This window comes from Tenrec ecaudatus, chromosome 3 (assembly GCF_050624435.1).
Source record: "Tenrec ecaudatus isolate mTenEca1 chromosome 3, mTenEca1.hap1, whole genome shotgun sequence".
NCBI classification, from domain to species: Eukaryota; Metazoa; Chordata; class Mammalia; order Afrosoricida; family Tenrecidae; genus Tenrec; species Tenrec ecaudatus.
This window is the reverse complement of record NC_134532.1, coordinates 146975882-146986901: the sequence shown is the minus strand read 5'-3', so window position 1 is coordinate 146986901 and position 11020 is coordinate 146975882. Positions and strand designations below refer to the sequence as shown.

General features: G+C 42.5%; 1 pseudogene; it reads right to left on the bottom strand.

Moving 5' to 3' along the window:
- Window positions 1-3411: 3411 nt before the first annotated feature.
- LOC142442393 (SH2/SH3 adapter protein Nck1 pseudogene) lies at window positions 3412-7397 on the bottom strand (annotated as a pseudogene).
- Between the last annotated feature and the right edge of the window lie 3623 nt (window positions 7398-11020).

The window sequence follows — 11020 nt, the reverse complement described above, 5'->3', positions numbered from 1 at the left end:
TGTGTACCATATTCTTCTTCATGGAAAAATAAGATATCCCTGAAAATAAGACCTAGCACATCTTTGGGAACAAAAATTAATATAAGACACTGTCTTATTTTGGGGGAAACAGGGTATGTATTGAGAACTTAAACATTACTGGAGCTTTTAAAGTTGGAGGTAGAAACACTCCCTCACCTAGGAGTTAAGATCTTAGCTGTTCTCCTTTGAGCAGAGTGACGCCATTTTGACTCTCCTTACGCCCGCATGCAGGGAGTTTCGTGAAGGAGGCCTATGGGAGCTGAGCAATGTTCTTGACTTCAAGTAGATACTCTGCTCAAGAAATCCCTAGTTCTGGAGTGGCAATCTGTTGGAGGCAGACTCACGTGACAGATGAGAGCAGGAAACATGAGGAGCCTCACCCTCTTTAAGAAATACTAGTAGCTGAAGTTTATCATTTGAAGTGGGGGCTTATGCTGGATGAAGACCAGAGAAAGTAATGGATGGCTCTCCTGCTCTGTGGCTGCCCAACCAGTGGGATACACGTTCCTGCCTACTCACCACTTGCGTTTTTGTGAGTCCTTGTGCTCCTTGACCAACAGCCACGTTTCCCCCTGGTATGGCACAGGAAGTAGTACATGACTGACTTAAAATTTGCACCTTAGCTTGACCATCTTCTCAGTTGGCAGAATCCAATGCATGATTGTAGATGCTTTGATCTCTCTTTCTTCACGTCATCAGATTCCACAAACCACTCCCCAAACCAAGGAAAATAAAAATGAAAAGTAAGCAGATATTACTTTAAATCTGCAAGATAACCCTACTGGATTATTGGGCACACACACCTATTAAAAAATACTGGTATCTCTGGAGAAAACAATAAAACCAACAGCTGCCATTGAGTTAACTTGGCCTCATCATGATCCTATACGACACAGTAGCACTGCCCTGTAGGTTTCTGAGACTGTAAATCTTTATGGGAATAGAAACCTTCAGCTTTCCCCTGTGGCTTCAAACTGCTGGTGTTGTGGTGAGTAGCCGAGCTGTAACCAGACACACTGAAAAAAAGCTTTCCTTTCCAAACTTTAAATTCATGGGAAAATTTCACCATCTACCAATTATCCAATTACCCAAGCTTAGGGATCGTCAGCTGCTGAGGAGGAGGTTCTATGAAGGGGTGCCTACAGAGGATTGTTATAATTACATAGGATTTTGGAGACACTAGGCAACAAACAAGGAGTGATGGTTTAAATAAAACCAAACTCACGGCTATTGCGTCGATTCCAACTCAGAGCGACCCTAAAGGACAGGGTGGAACCGCCCCCGTGGCTTTCCAAGACTCAGCCCTTTACCGGAGCAGCAAGTCTTGTCTTTTTCCTGGGACGCAGCTGGTGGTTTCAAACAACGGACCTTCAGGGGAGCAGTCTAACAAGTAAGCCCTCCATGACCAGGGCTCTCTATGTGAGAGACTAGGAGGGAACATGTTTTTAATGAAAAGTGCAAGTGGACAGAGGGACAAAGGGATAAAATGATAACATTAAGCTTCTCATAGGGCCAGTCTCCTTTGGAACAATAGCCTTACTCCCCGTGGGAATCGGGTCATGCCTATGACCAGTCGGGTCATGCCTATGACCAGTTCATTTGTGTGAAGTCTCTGAAGTTGGGTTTGGTAGGCTTCTGCTTACTTTTTAGCAGCCGGCATTCGTCCGGTCTGAACCATTGCTTAGGTTTCTGTCTTAAAACTTGTCCGAGACCTATCTCTCAGCAGCTCAAGCCTCCACAGGCCCTTAACATCTGCTGTCATTGAGTCAATTAGATTCTGACGCACAGTGACCCTTTTAGAACACCATGGAACTGTCCTTGGGGTTTTCTAGGCTAGAGCACAGGGGAGTTTCCCTTCGGGTTTCCCAGGCGAAACACTGCCCACTCCTGGGCCATCCTAGCAAGTGTTAGGCTTGAGCACACTGTTGAGCCACTGTGTCCATCAGCTCAATGAGAGGCTTCCTCTTTATATAATAATAAATCATTTTATTAGGGGCTCTTAAAGCTTTTTTAAGATTTAAAAAATAATATAATTTTCACTAGCCAGGAATACATCATCTTTTCCACAAATATTGAAATATTTGAAAGAAATACATCAATTTTAGTGTCTGACTCAGAAGATTCCAATATTTAATGAATAAGAAAATAGTTAATACTAGGTCTGATGTTTAACGATGTTTAGAAAATAAAACAAGTGAACCTATCGCAATGATCAGTGCATAACATTCCCCCGCCCCCTGGACCAAACAATAGAAATGTGGGTGAAGGGAGACAGTGATCAATGTAAGATATGAAAATAATAATTAATGATTTATCAAGGGGCCATGGTGGGGGGGGAGGGAAAAAAAGAGGAGCTGATCCCAAGGGCTCAAATGGAAAGCACATGTTTAGAAAATTATGATGGCATATCATTTTGTATAAATATGCCTGATACAATTGATGTATGGAATGTTATAAGAACTGTAAGAACCCCTAATAAAATGATTTTTAAAAATGAAAGAAAACAAGTATCCCACTGCCTCTATTTCCACATTTGGCCATAGCATATTTCACATCGGTACAAACATGCCCTCACACAAGACTGCTTTGGAAAAGTAACACTAGAAAGAAGGGGGTGAACAAAACAAAACAAAACACTAGAGCTTCCATTTACAGTTTGAAAAACTAAGTATCTCACAGAGATTGCTTTGTTCCCTTGAATAGCCAGATGAGAGAAAGGCACCATAAATATTAATAATTCAGTGATTTTGTTTCCTACAGTTGGGAATTAAAATTTTACAAGATGTTTTACAGTCTCTGTCCAATGTCTAACTTTACATTGAAGACAGCGAATGGATTTTTAAAAATAATGGTAAACACAATATATTTGGTATTTACAATGACTTGTGACTAATACAATGCTTTAAAATACTTTGGTTCCATTTATTATTGCTTTTCAGTCACAGAAAAGATGAACACTCCCCAAGATTTTTATTTTAGCATATGTCATATATGAATATAAGAATTTATTTATTTGAAGGAAAACCATGGTTTTCTGATTAGGGTCCACCAGCAAGGAAATAAATGAAAGACATAAAAGATATCCTTTTAGGTAAAGATCTCTAATTGGCACTGACTGCTTAAAAATATAAACCCTTACTATTAGAAAAAAAGGAATGGTGAAGAAGAACACAATAAACAGACTAAGAATAAACAATTGTTTTATGCAGATCCTCCACATAGATACATGTGTACGCTGAGTGATAATAAAAATAGGCATGTATTACAGTCCATTCTCATATAGCGGTAGAAACAGTCACATCCAATCAAACATGGCTGGGCCAATATTTTCTCCGTCTTTAATTACACGATAATTAAAGCTGGGTAGCAGTCACTTCTGGTCAGGCGCTTTCATGCTACATGTTTGACAAGATAACATTTTTCTCCTTGTTCACTTGTAAAAATTGGTCTTTTTGTACTGTTCTCCGAGTTCTTCCGTGGTGCTGAATTTAGGCTGCCCAGTGCAGCAGACGGTCTCTTTCGGTTGGACTGTAAAATGCTTGTTCTTCCCCTGTGCTTGTAGTGACACTGAGAAATCATTTGGTGAAGATTCACTATCATGAATGACGAAATCCCCTCACGCCCTCTTTCATTCAATGCTACTTTGGCTTGACGTCTGGTCCCTTTACCATCATATCATGGATTGCTAGCAAACTTTCCAGTGAGTGACATCCTGTGGAGGTGAGGGTTCCAGGCCTGAGGGTAATGGATTATTCTGCATAATGGTAGCATCGTTTTTGGCACCAAGCCAATCATTCCATCGATCTTCCTGCACTTCCACCACTCAGGGTCATTTTCTGGTTTTTCAGTAACATCCGTTACATCCCCCTTTTCAACATTGAGTTCTTCATCACTGGGTGAGCGGAATGGGGAAAGAGCCTGTACAACCTGCCACACTTGCCCAGTATTTAGATTATTGATGACAGCTGCTAATTTTTCTGAAAGGCAGCCCATATGGTCACCCAAAGGCCTGTCACCTTCTTCAGTGACGCAGTTTGAAGTGAACCATCCAATTAGTCCATCGTAGCTTCCTTGCCACCACCCATGAAGATCACCTTCATGCCTTCGTCACAGGCAGCTCATCTCTCTCAGCCAGGTTGTTACATTTGACCTCAGCAGGCATGTTGAGGTCATAGAGACCTCCCCTGGCTCAACAAAGCTGCCATCACCAGGAGATGCCAGTCTGGCACGCGGCGTTTTCTTTTCATGTCTCTGATTCCTAATGTATCCTTGAGGATTTTTACAATAGATGCTTTCCAGGCACTGTTGTTTCCTTTCCCACGTCGTTAGAAGGCACAAAGCCTGTTTCTTCCTGGAGTTTCAAACTCGCCAGCAGGACTTTGAATCATCCAGAAGCTGTAATCTTTCATTCTTCTTGATGTCCAGCTCTTGTTGGGCCACACGATCAAATTTGGCCACCAACCTCCCTGTTTCTGCTGTCTCCAAGCAGCTTCAGCACTGGCCAGTCGACTGAAGACAGAGATCCATATTTGCACCCCTTCCAAGAAAAGTGACACAGGTGGCTAAGGAAATTACCGAACAGTATCATGAATATCATATGCAAATGAAATTCACATGCAAGATCATTCAACAATGGTTGAAGCAGTCTTTTCAGGGAGCTGTCAGAAATTCAAGTTGGATTCAGACGAGGACATGGAACAAGGGGCATCAATTGTGACATTAGCTGCATCTTTAGATGAAAGGATCACTAAAGATATGGCAAAGTGTGATGAAGAAATCAGATTTCTGTGAAAACAACAACAACAACAACCCAGCATCTAGTCTTAAAGCAAGGAGCACCCATCAAAGGGAGGAGTCAGCTAAGTCCAGCCCCTGTGATTGAAAATTTGTTTTTAACAGCTTCATTATGCTATCATCTCTCACAGTTGAGGCCTATGGTACATTCTGGCTTCAAACTACCTTAAGAAAGGTAGTGTTTCAGAACCTACAAATCTTGCTCTCAGCACTTTGTCTCCTAGGTAAATTGTCTGTCATAGTAAAAGTGATCTTTCATGGATTTCAATTCTGTCTCATAAACTACCGTAAAGCTCAATACCATGGGGGCACATTTGAAGTGCCATTGATCCCTGCCAGTAAGGCCGCCTCTCCTTCTCTCTGCCAGGCCTGGTGGTGACAGCGCACCGGAGGCTGCCATGATGGCCGTTACAGCAAGAGGGCTGCGCTCCACTGCCATGCAGCTCTTCTCTGACAGCTCCTAGAACAATCCACACACCAGCTGTATCAAGCACATGTGTACCTGTGTTGCTATCATCATTTCAAAAGAGTCTTCCTCTTTTTCGTTGACGTCACTTTACCCAGCGTGATGCTCCTTTCCAGGCACATAGGTAAGACAAGTCTTGTCATCCTCGAATCCCGATACCCTCTTCCTAAAATCCAACTTCTCAGATTATTTGCTCACCATACGGATGTAATAAATATGGGGAAAGACTATAACCCAGACACACACCTTTCCTGGCTTTGAGACACACAGTATTATCCGATTTGTTTCTCTTCAAACAACTGCCTCTTGGTCTATGTACGGGTTTCACATGAGCACATGAATTGTTCTGGAATTCCCATTCTTCTAAATATTATCCATAGATTGTTTGTTATGATCCATACACTGAATACCTTTGGGTAATCAATAAAATACTTATAAACTTTCTGTAATTCTTTGCTTTAAGCCAAGATCCGTCCGACATCGACAGTGATATTCCTACTGCTATATCCTTTGATGAATCAGTCTTGGATTTCTAGCAGGCCCCTGTTGATGCACTAAAATGATCTTCAGCAAAGCATTACTTGCATGTGATATGGATATTATTTAATAATTCATAATCCTGTTGAGTCACTTTTCTTTGCAATGAGCACAGTTGGTTAGCCAGGTAGTTGTCTTCCACATTTCCTGGCATAGGCCAGTGAGTGCTCCCAGCGTTGCAGTCTATGGTTGAAACGCTTCCATTGACTCTCTGCCAATTTCTGGAGCCTTATTTTTAACTAATAGTTTCAGTGCAGCTTGGACTTCTTCCTTCAATATCAGCTCTTGATTATATGCTACCTCTTGAAATGGCTAAAAGTCAGTCAATTCTTTTTGGTATAGTGGCTCTGTGTATTCCTTCTACGTTTTTTTTATGTTCCCTCCATAGTTCAATATTTACCTATGGAGTCCTTCAATATTGCAACTTGGGGGCTTCAATTCTCATTCAATTCTTTGAAATCGAGATATTGTGAGTGTGCTCTTCCATATTTATATATTTCATTGTAAAATTCTACCTTGTCTTCTCAAGCTGCCCTTTGGAAATTTTTCTTCAGCTCTTTGGCTTCATCACTTCTTCTATTTACATCACTTCTATTTTTTTTAACATTTTATTAGGGGCTCTTATCACAATCCACACATATACATACATCAATTGTATAAAGCACATTCGTACATTCTTTGCCCTAATCATTTTCAAAGCCTTTGCTCTCCACTTAAGCCCTTTGCATCAGGTCCTCTTTTTTTCCCCTCCCTTCCCTCTCCCCACTCCCTCATGAGCCCTTGATAATTTATAGATCGTTATTTTGTCATATCTTGCTCTATCCGGAGTCTCCCTTCCCCCACTTCCCTGCCATCCATCTCCAAGGGAGGAGGTCACATGTGAATCCTTGTAATCAGTTCCCCCTTTCCAACCCACTAACCCTCCACTCTCCCAGCATCGCCCCTCAAACCCCTGGTCCTGAAGGTATTGTCCACCCTGGATTCCCTGTGCCTCCAGCTCCCATATGCACCAGTGTATAACCTCTGCCCTATCCAGTCCTGCAAGGTAGAATTCGGATCATGGTAGTTGGGGGGAGGAAGCATCCAGGATCTGGGGGAAAGCTGTGTTCTTCATCGGTACTACCTCGCACCCTGACTGACCCATCTCCTCTCCTAAACCCCTCTATGAGGGGATCTCCAATGTCCGACAAATGGGCCTTGGGTCTCCACTCTGCACTTCCCCCTTCATTCACTATGGTATATATATATATACACACACATACACACTATCATGTTCACCCTTCATTTTGGTTTCAGTAATTACTCTTGGTTACATTGCCCTTGATCATGCCCTACCAAGCCTCCTATACCCTCCTCACCTCCGATTTGGATCACTTGTTGTTCCCTTGTCCCTGGGTTTGTTAACACCACTACCTTTCCTGCCACCTCTTCCTCTCCCATGTCCCCCCAGAACTGTCAGTCCCGTTGTTTTCTCCTCCAGATTGTTCATTCCTCTTTGGTCTTTCATCGACCTTTTGATTTCTTCATGTTTGACTTTCTTAGGGCCATCTCCCAGCTCCGCTGGCGTTTTGTCATTCATGTTCCATCTGTTCTTGAGCTCTTTTCCTAATTTGGGTGGGATAGATTGAAGGTTGCCCTTACAGACTTCTTTTCATTTTCTTCAGCTTCAATATGAACTTGAATGTGAACATTTGAAGGTATGTTTCACAGTCAGCCCCTGGTTTTGTTTTGGCTGATGATACTGAACCTCTCCATGGTCTCTTCCCACAAACACAATCAGTTTGATGTCTGTGTCTTCCATCTGGCAAAGTCCATGTAGATAGTCACTATTGATGCAGTGGGAAACGTACTTACAATGAAGAAGCCATTGGTTTTGCAAGAATCTGTTCTGTGGTCTCCAGCTTCCCTTCTAACACCAAGGCCACATTAGCCAACAATTGTTCCTTTCTCTTTCTTTGCAATCACCCTTAGGCCAGCCTGAATTGAAATCCCTCAAATGTAACAGGGTACTTCAGATTTAATCTCTTTCTTTGGGTTTCTGCTTAGTATTAAGTATTTATACCTGTAAGTGCAGAGTATGCTAACCATTTTTCAATAAGAAAACTGGTTGTAATCGTGTATGGTATTCCTTAACACCAAATCTATCTAAAGGCAAGCAGGTGAGGATCAAGTAATAAAACTCGAACCAAACCCATTGCTACAAAATTGGTTCTGACTCATCACTCATTGCCATCCAGTTGATTCTGACTCCTCCGCTGACTCACAGTGGCCTCACACAGTTTCTGAGATGGAACATCTTTATGGAGACAGAGAGCTTCATCTTTTTCCTGCAGAGCAGCTGGTGGATTGAACTTCTGATCTTGTAGTTAGCAGCCCAAGTCACAGCACCCCAGGGCTCTTTAGGCAATAGAAAGGAAGAGGAAAAAGGCTAACACTAAAGGAATGATGTAATAGAAATTGAAATCAGGTGAACTATAAGTGTCACCGCTAGGCCAGGATTAGTCTCTCTTTGGGGGGATTTGTTAAAGATAATTGGTTACCAACACCTCTCTGCCTGCCCCTCATCACTGTACACTGTATATGTGAGTCAATCATAACTGAGACAATAGCTTTTAACCATTTCTGTGGATTCTTGATTTATAGCAAAGCAAATCTGCCTTAGGTGTGGCAAGGGAAGATATAATGGGAATACATTGACTAGCCTGATGACCTACAGAGTATCTCAAGTACTTGGGAACATGGCCCAAAAGCCACTTTTAAACACCATATTTTAAGCACGGCACTCTTGCTTATTGTAAGATGCTCATCCATTAGAGTTCTTCCGAATCAGTTCCCATTTTAAGTTCTTAAAAATCACCCCCAGCTTGCAGGTGTGGTCACAACATTAATTTCCCGAAATCCTCAGGCTGCTGTAGGGAAAGTGAATATTCAAGTCTAAGGTTGCATCTTCCTGCAGTAAATGTGTGTTCACTTAAGCAGAATAGATCGTATATACTCTTTGACCCTCACAGGGTCTGTTTTGTTTTTGTGCTATCGGAGGCTTGAATAGGAGGGGGATGGAGTTGGATAAAATACTCCCACTAGGGAGCATGGCCTCTCCCACTGCCTCCCCACTATGATCTGCATCTTCTGCTTCATAAAAAGAGTTATACTTTGCTTACAAGCAAACCTCTTCAGCTTCAGACTTCTGCTTAACTCAAATGACTGGCATTTTTTCCTCCAAAGATAAAACAATATCCATCCTGTGCAAGCTTGGATTCAAGCTGTAGTGGTCAGAAGTGATCTAGGTCAAGATGTTTCCCTTCCCCATATCTCCCTAACGAGAAGATACGCTAGCACTTTACCCAGCCTTGGTCATGACCTGGTGATTGCAGCACATGACAGACTGGTAGCAAACAAGTCTTTTTTGAAGTGTGTGTTCTTTGTGAGACTGGTCGGACTGGTCTTAAAAAATCAAGAGCGCACACTAGCCTGGGTGTAATAGTGCATTAGTGCAGGGCTCAAGGGACTTCTTATTCTCAAGAAGCCTCAGGCTCACTGGAGCAGGAACACAGGAGTTAGTGTGACTTGGTGCTTCATCAATGGCAAGGTGCTATCCTCTGCAGAAAAGTCAGAGGGTTTGCTAGGTTGGCATTGTAACTGACCTTCAAGGATGGCTTTTTAAATTTTATTTAATGATTTTACTGGAGTAATTTTCAGAACAATCTCACAATACACCAGCTTTATGCTGAAGTGGCCATTACAGTGCTGCTGTGTTCTGGTGTTGCATCTGGGTCCAATCTTCTCCAATCAGGTGAAACTAGAGGATTGAGAAGGATGTGCTAGTGAAGGGAGTGACATTTCCCTTCAGTGGCTGAAAAGCAGTGTAGATGAGGTCAAATGATGGTCTCACTTCTGAGTGTGACGGCCCGGTAGAAACAAGGTCAAGGTTTTTTGGTTCTGTTTTTATTTGAATTTTTTAATCATTTTATTAGGGGCTCATACAACTCCTATCACAATCAATACATACATCATACATCATTTGTGTAACATACATTTGTACATTCATTGGCCTCATCATTCTCAGAACATTTGCTTTCCACTTAAGCCTGTGGCATCAGCTCCTCATTTTTGCCCCTCCCTCCCCGCTCTGCCCTCCCTCATGAACCCTTGATAATTTATAAATTATTATTTTGTCATATCTTGCCCTGTCTGATGTCTCCCTTCACCCACTTTTCTGTTGTCCGTCCCCCAGGGAGGAGGTCACATGTAGATCCTTATAATCAGATCCCCCTTTCCAACCCACCCTGCCTCCACCCTCCCAGTATCACCACTCACACCACTGGTCCTGAAGGGATATTCCGTCTTGAATTCCCTGTGGTTCCAGTTCTTATCTGTACAAGTGTACATCCTCTGGTCTAGCCAGATTTGTAAGGTAGAATTGGGATCATGATAGTGGGGGAGGAGGAAGCATTTAGGAACTAGAGGAAAGTTGTATTTTTCATCGTTGCTATATCGCACCCTGACTGGCTCATCTCCTCCCTGAGACCCTTCTGTAAGGGGATGTCCAGTGGCTTACAAATGGGCTTTGGGTCTCCACTCCGCACTCGCCCCCTCATTCATTATGGTAAGATTTTTTTGTTCTGATGATGCCTGATACCTGATCCCTTTGACACCTCATGAACGCACAGGCTGGTGTGCATCTTCCATATGGGCTTTGTCACTTCTGAGCTAGGTGGCCGCTTGTTTACCTTCAAGCCTTTAAGACCCCAGATGCTATATCATTTGATAGTCGGGCACCATCCGCTTTCTTCGCCACATTTGCTATGCATCCATTTGTCTTCAGCTATCATATCATGGAGGTGAGCACACAATGATATGATTTTTTTGTTCTTTGATGCCTGATAACTGATCCCTTCAGCACCTCGTGATCACACAGGCTGGTGTGCTTCTTCCATTTGGGCTTTGTTGCTTTTGAGCTAGATGGCCGCTTGTTTACCTTCAAGCTTTTAAGACCCCAGATGCTATATCTTTTTTTTTTTTTTTTCATGTGTACATAGGTTTATTACACTATTTCATTGTGAGGTGCAACGATTAAGGGATCCTACAGGGAGTGGATGATGTAGGCCTCAGCAAAGCATCCTCTGAGTGGTTCTAAGACGTTTCCTATAATGTACTCCTGCATGGTGGCGCTATTCACCAGGATCTGAGATAAAGTTTTAG